We start from the raw sequence: 7,682 nt of genomic DNA, 5'->3' as shown, positions 1-7,682 counted from the left end.
ATTTGAAAGTCACATCACCAGTCATTTAACAAAAACAGGAAAAAAAAGAGAAGCTGTTCAGACAAACAATGTCACATTGAGGTGATCGAATGTGTGATGCGTTTGATTTTGTTTGGGCCGACGAAGCCTTAAAAAGAGGGAAGTGGGACTTCTCGATCATAACTTAGTATTTCAGAAGAAGAGGATCTGTGCAAGTCATTTACAGTAAGTACAGACACATACGCGCAAACACAAACACAAATACACATACATACACACACACACACACACACACACACTTTGATTTAACAAAGAAATATACAGAAGGCTTGTATTTTGGAAGTTGGAAGTTTTTTGATCATTTCCAGATTATTATAAGTCATGCATCACTGATGTCAAGAGCTGTGGGATTGGAGTATAGATTGGCTAATGCATCATAATGTATGATTGTTATAGTGCAATGCTAATGAGGAGAGGCTAAAATAGCAAGGCAGGTAGATAGCTGGGTGGTTAGGTAGCTAGATAGATAGATAGATAGATAGATAGATAGATAGATAGATAGATAGACACAAACAAGAACTAGAACAGTCACAAAGCTAAGTAACAAAACAAACACTAGCAGTTAGCAAATTAAAGTACATACTGAAACGTGCTAATTAATATTAATGATGGCCTGGCCAAATTCCATTTAGTTTCTGACTTACTTTCATGACTTAAATACTAAAATACTGTAAATAATACAGTTGAACATAATGTTTATACATTGTTATGTTTCAAACTGCCTTTCACTTGTGACTTAGATTGGTAGGCAGGTAGATAGCTGGGTGGTTAGGTAGCTAGCTAGCTAGCTAGCTAGCTAGAGATAGATAGATAGATAGATAGATAGATAGATAGATAGATAGATAGATAGATAGATAGATAGATAGATAGATAGATAGATAGATAGATAGATAATTACAAGAATGCCCACACAAACGAGAACTAGAGCAGTCATAGCTAAGTCACGAAACAAAACAAACACGAGCAGTTAGCATATTAAAGTGCATATTGAAAATGTGGACGTCTGTCACCTGACAACCAGCGCCAGATTTGCTCCACACACACCGTGCGTTGCCTAAGAAAACAAACACGAGTCTAATATTCCAACTGCTGACATTAGCAGAACAATGCCTGTTGTGCCTGTTGTGCAACACAAAGTGTGCTAAAACACCAGTGTGGCAAAGACAACATAGACAGTGAAAAGGTGTAAACACAAAGCTTTATGACTCCGCATCATTTCGGAGAAGACTATGGGACAAATGGCGTGTTTATACAAACCTAATTATATTTGTACACACACAACCAGCCAATTAAGTTGAGTTATTGTCAAGGTCACATTATCCAGTGAGCTACAGTTATCCTTTTGTTTGTAACGTGACTCCATCAGTAAATCTCTAATATTTACTATGGCGTGTGCTGCTGACCTCTTGGCCAGGTCACACTTGGAAAAGAGATTTTGATCTTTGATAGGTTCTTCCTGGTTAAATAAAGGTTAAAAACGAAAACAGATAAAGGTGGAAGTCCCACATTCAAATCCAGTAACTGCTTAAGAGGAAATTAGAAGACAGAATGAACTTGAATGTTTGGTGTTATTAACTAACTATCAGTCACGTCATCAAAGTCTGTTTAAAATTAAAGGATGTACTTATTTCACACAATAACTCACACCCAGTTCCAAAAAACTTGGTGGCACTTGGTGTTGTGAAAAGGTGTGGTTGTACTGTAGTGGTGATGCTGAAAGAATGTTGCTTGGTGTGAAGGAAAAGCAGGCAGAACGTTTTGGTAGAACTGTAATATAGCCTACTGTATTTTATATAATAATATATGCATGTGTATAATTGCTTTAAACTAAAAATAACAAGTCTGTAATATGTTCTTAAGGCTGCCCTGCCCTGACATGACGTAAACATAAATGGACGACATCCTTTCTGATTTTATGCAGAGGCCACCACAGTATCCTGATACGCTTGGGAAAGGGAGCAGAGGAATCCTCATGTTTCATGGTCCATTATTCTCATCATAATAATGTAACCGGTTGTGCTGGCCTTTCTGTAACACAGAATATTAGTATGAACAGATAAAGCAGCCATTTACAAGAAGAAGTCGAAAGTAATCAGTAGAAGATAATTTTTTGTGAATTCAATTGGAATCTCTCATGACCAAACTGTGGGTCCCGACCTTTTATTGCGATATTATTTATAACTGGAAAAGACTGGAACGACAGCTGGTTTGGCTGTATTCGCTCGAATATTGTCAGATTTGATGGAGGACAAAATTGATTTTCAGGCGAAAATTTCCTGAAGGAAATGTTGGTTGCGATAATGTCTTTCGTAAGAATCCACCGATCGCGTAATCATTCTTGAGAACTGTGCGGCTAATTTGCGTTTGTGTTATTTCATAGTATTATTACTCACTTCTGTGAAACTACTGAAAATGAAACAAAAATAAATAAGTAATTCGACGCTACAGTTCATACTGCTGTTATGTGTGTGTCATCTTCATTTATAATCATCTTAACTATGTCGTCCTGTCTCCCTCTAGTGGTTGATAAGGATTTGGATACTTTAATTTTAATTAAGTTTTCTTTTTTAAAAACAAATACACCACCACTGAAAATCTCAAATAAAACCCTAAAAAATGTATTAAAAATGGATTGCAAAATTTTTACTATATAACTAAAGACACTATAATAAAGGCACATACTGTGTGTGAAACACAGGAAATGGGGCAAAATAGATGCTGAAAAATCCACTAAAGGTTTCCATAAGATTTGAGTGATGTCGAATAAGCTCAGACTTACACCTAACAACCACTAGAGCGCAGCATTTCTTCATCTTCTCCCAGTCTGAGAGTTGCCTCAGAGAGGTCATTATAAGGTGTTGTGTGGGTGTATTTTGCTAGATGGGAGATGGAGATGGCCACCAGGCTGGAGTTAGAAAGTCTATTTTCTCGCTTTTTTTTTTCTTTCTCCCTGTGCTCCCCCTCACACTTCATTTCCCTCCATCTACAGCTCACTCTCTGTAATCCCACGAGATCCGGTCGTTCTTTCGCTCTCAGAACAGCGTGTAATGAATCTTTTGGGGGTTTCTTCCACGCAGTTTCTCATTATTGAAGTTCAAAGATCTAATCAAAATGTGTTTACACTGCGGTGCGCTAACCAACGCCTATATATATGCTGCGAGAACGGCGGCCTGTGTGTTTTGTGTAAATGCTCTATTTCTTATCTGTCATTAGGTACAGAGGACAGTGGCACCTGCTTAGATATTGTGTTCACGTGCAGTTGAAGCCTGATTCCACAATATAATGTGTGCACTCACTCTTTTATTTACCTTGTTTATCACCAAATCATGTAAAAGTCAAATATGGAAGGTTTTATAAAATGAATATACTAACTTCTTGTTGTTGCAGGGTCTACACTGAAGGTGCAATGCTGCCCTCCACAGTTCAAAGTTCTTCATCGCAGTTCCAAGTGCTTTATCTCGGTCGCAGCACAAAGTCCTCCATTGCATTGCAGTAGTCCACTCAAATGTTATGCACAGAGCACATTTATAAACCAAAGTGCTGCACGAAAACGACGCCAATAGACGTCGCAAAAATAGAAAACACTCGAAGCAAACAAATGGAAGTGGAGCAGTGGAGCAGTGGAGCAAGGCCAATGGCTGCACGAGCTGCAGACAATGCATCGACGACCGGTCGATGCCAAAATACGAGGAGGTTATAAACACACGGATTACTCTCTTCTTAACCCTAACCCCTTTATCACAGAATTCACCCGTTTATCAAATGTAAAAGCAACCATCAAATGTCACACCAATTGTTTTTTGACAGATGAGCGGATGTTAGGGGAAAAAAGAGGACAAGGAGACCGGTGGGACACTCTCAGGTGCCTCGTGTCCAAAAATAATCATTCCTGTTCATGCAGGATTTGACATCTTTGAGACCACGGAGCGGAGACTGAACAGAATCTTCACTATTCGGTTTGGACGGCAGGTCGTTCCGACGTACATCGTCAGCAAATTACAAATCCTCTGCCCCAACTGTTTCACCGTCTCTCCCCGGTCTCTCATTCTTCTTGTCAGTAACAGGTCCAAGTTTCCAGCTGAGCATCTTAGGATTGAACTGACTCAGCATCACGTGTATGGCACATTGCCTCGAATATCCTCTCTCTATTGGCACAACTCTATGTCCTGCTTGTTGCTGCCTTTTCTGTTGAATCGGTAATGTTTCACCATGCTGTTGGTTTGATGACCTCAGAACGAAGCGTTTTTCAGGAGCAGGTCTTCTCTATAGAGGCCACCATGTTGGACTATCACGTCAAAATAAACACCTTTTGAGCTTAAACGGTAACTTAAGGGAATCATATGTTCTCGGACATGCTCAGAGGGAAACGGTGAGGTGACGGCATGTCAAGTTTCATTACTATAGTACACTCTTAGAAATAAGGGTTCCAAAAGGGTCCTTCTACAAGGGCTGAGGTTCTACCTGGAACCATTTGCTTCTGAAAAACCCTTTTCCCGAAGAAAGGGTTTTTCAAGGGTTCTTGGTAACACTAATGGTTCCAGTAAGAACCATTTTGATCCAGAGAAACCTTTAAAACCCCTTTCCTGAATAAAGGGTTTTAAAAGGGTTCTTGGTGGAACCCTCCAAAAGGGTTCCAGCTGGAACCTTTATAAAAAGGTTCTATAGCAGTTAGCTATAATACAAAACCATTTACCAAGTCAAGAACCCTTGAAAAACCCTTTCTTCAGAAGCAAATGGTTCCAGGTAGAACCTCAGCCCTTGTAGAAGAACCCTTTTGGAACCCTTATATCTAAGAGTGTAGTGACGAGCACAGCAGTTGTTTTCATGCATCATTAGAATCAGTTAATATAAAGATTACTTCAATACTTTCCTTCATAACCGGAACAAATAATAATCACTGAACTAAAATACAACTGAACGAGGTTGTGATTCAGCTCACGATCGCTGTCACTAAATACACCAGACTCCTCTGTTATTAGAAATATTGAAATTTTACACATTTCCTTGCTAAATGTTGATGATTAACACATTTTTTCGGGGATTTTTAACAGATCTAGAGTTCGGCGTTTGACTCCTGTGGTGGATGTCGCGCTCATGGCTCTCCCAGTGACGACACTCTGACCAATCGGTGGCTGGCAGCTCGCTTGGAACCTCACCAGAGCAGGTAAGCAAAAAAAAAAGCTGAGCCGAGTCGTGCTTTAACTGTATAGTGGAAAAGCAAAGCACCACAATAGATAGATGCTAAAATCCTACACACTGTTCCTTTAAACCACCACGACAGGCTCTCTGAGGAAACATGACAGCAGTTGTCTTTGCAAATAAACCGTAATGCTTGGCGTATTATCATCAGTGTGTATCATTATGAACACATTTAGACGATTAGATTTGGTTGCAGATTAATGAAATGTTGCCACTGTATTAAAAAAAAAAATTGGTGCGTTCAACAATGATTCAATCGCTTGTAAGAGTGATTTTCTTGGTTACAGAGGCGACAGTAACACCAGCACATACAGTACCTGCTCCAATTCACATGATGTCACACATGAAACCCGCTGCTCCACATAGACCCTCGACCCAGTTCAGGAACCCTATGGAATAGTTACATCAGATTTCTGCGTTTTTTGAGGGAAATGTGTGCAGAGCGCGATGGCTCACTGTGTCACAGTGCACACACACACACACACACACACACACATGGGCTCATTCAATTCAAATACATAGCAACATGGAGAGAACACTTATGACATTACCGCTGTCCCTTTATGTGCTACCAGTGCAAATTGTATTTTTAATGGATATCCAGCCTGGCAGACACCAATGTAGGTATATGTGACTGTGGATGAATGAATGGATGAATGGATGAATGAACAGGGTGATTGGGGACCAGAAAGATTAAAAAAAAAAAAAAAAGACGTGAGCTTGTACTAAATCTACAAGACCAGGATGAACTGCACAGGCTGTTATGTGTCCTGCAGCTAAATCAATCTCATCTAGGTCATTCACTGCCAGCTGACTGCCACACACACACACGCACACGCACACGCACACACACACACACACACACACACACACACACACACACACACACACACACACACACAGAGAGTGTGTGTTCTTGGATGTACATTTTTAGGATATTTTAGACGCTATATTGTTACTATTATTCTCATGAAACAACTTTAATAGCTTCCATGTCGTCATGTGATCGATTGACACGAAACAATGTCAAATTATGTTATTCTCCATGTTGAATTGTACCCATCGCTTTGCTAAATTATACTTTTACGTCTTCCATGTCGTGTGACCCACCCACACACACCTGTTTGTATGGTATTTTAGTTTCCTTATATTTTTCTAAAGAATAATATCTGTCGTATGAATCACTGACTCCACTGCCATCATGTATTATTTTCTTAAAGGAACAGGACACAACTTTTTTCGCATCTAATATTTTATTAAGTCACTCAAAAGGACAAAAGGTGGACAGTTCCATCACAGGGCTACATAGAGACAAGCAACCATTCACTCTCACACTCTCACCTACGGTCAATTTTGTGTGTCCAATTTGCCTAATCCCCAAATCTGCATGTTTTTGGACTGTGAGAGGAGGAAACCGGCGGAGAAACCCAGAGAAAACCCACGCACACATGAGCAGAATATGCAGAAAGAACCTTGTTCTGACTGGGTCATGAACCGGGGTCTTTCTGTTACATTCAAAACCATTGTCAGTTTAGTTCACACACACACACACACACACACACACACACACACACACACACACACACACACACACACACACACACACACACACACACACACACACACACACACACACACACACACTCCCTCCTGTGTGTCTCTTAGATCTCGTGTCCCCAGGCAACATTCCTGTGTCGGAATGTGTACAGTTGGAGTATCAATGAGAGCACAAAGCACCGGCACGGTTTCCTTTTGGGGTCTAGACGTGTTCGACCCACGTTCACACCAGTTAAACCCCGAACCAGTGTTCTAACCCTCATCAGTTGAAGGCCTGATGCACAACCTGAGTACAAGTAAACACAACAGTGACAACATGGTGGATCATGTTGAGCTTCTGCAAGCTTTACTTCTTGAATTCAGTGGCCATCCAAATCACCAACCAATCGTTTCCTTAGCCATTTTCACCAGTATGACGATGGTGTATTCGTTTTTTCCACTTTTGTTTTTAGCACTTTTCAGGTTTTGAAACAACTCATTCTTTGGTGTGAATCCCCCCGTGTGTGCGTGGGTTTTTATCCAGGTTCTTCAGTTTCCTCCCACAGTCCAAACACATGCAATATGGGGATTATGTAAACTGGACACTCTAAAGCAGGGGTCTCAAACTCAAATGACCTGGGGGCCAATGCGCATCTATTGGGGTCAAGAGGGGGCCGGCCTAGAGAAGAAAAAGTGGGGAAAAAAACAACTGTTCACAATATTGCATCATGATATCACACGTATACTTAATAATACTATTTATGATGCAAAAGTGAAGTACTATTATCAAAAACAGATATTTATTTTAAAGGTGCCATTTGTAAGAATGTGGCCAAAAACGGTTACTACATTCAAGTTCAAAATACCGAGGTCTTTTGGGTTTCGTTTTCTGACGTAACTGCAGCCCG

This window comes from Microchirus variegatus, assembly GCF_963457635.1.
Source record: "Microchirus variegatus genome assembly, chromosome: 10".
NCBI lineage: Eukaryota > Metazoa > Chordata > Actinopteri > Pleuronectiformes > Soleidae > Microchirus > Microchirus variegatus.
Note: the sequence above shows the minus strand (reverse complement) of the source record.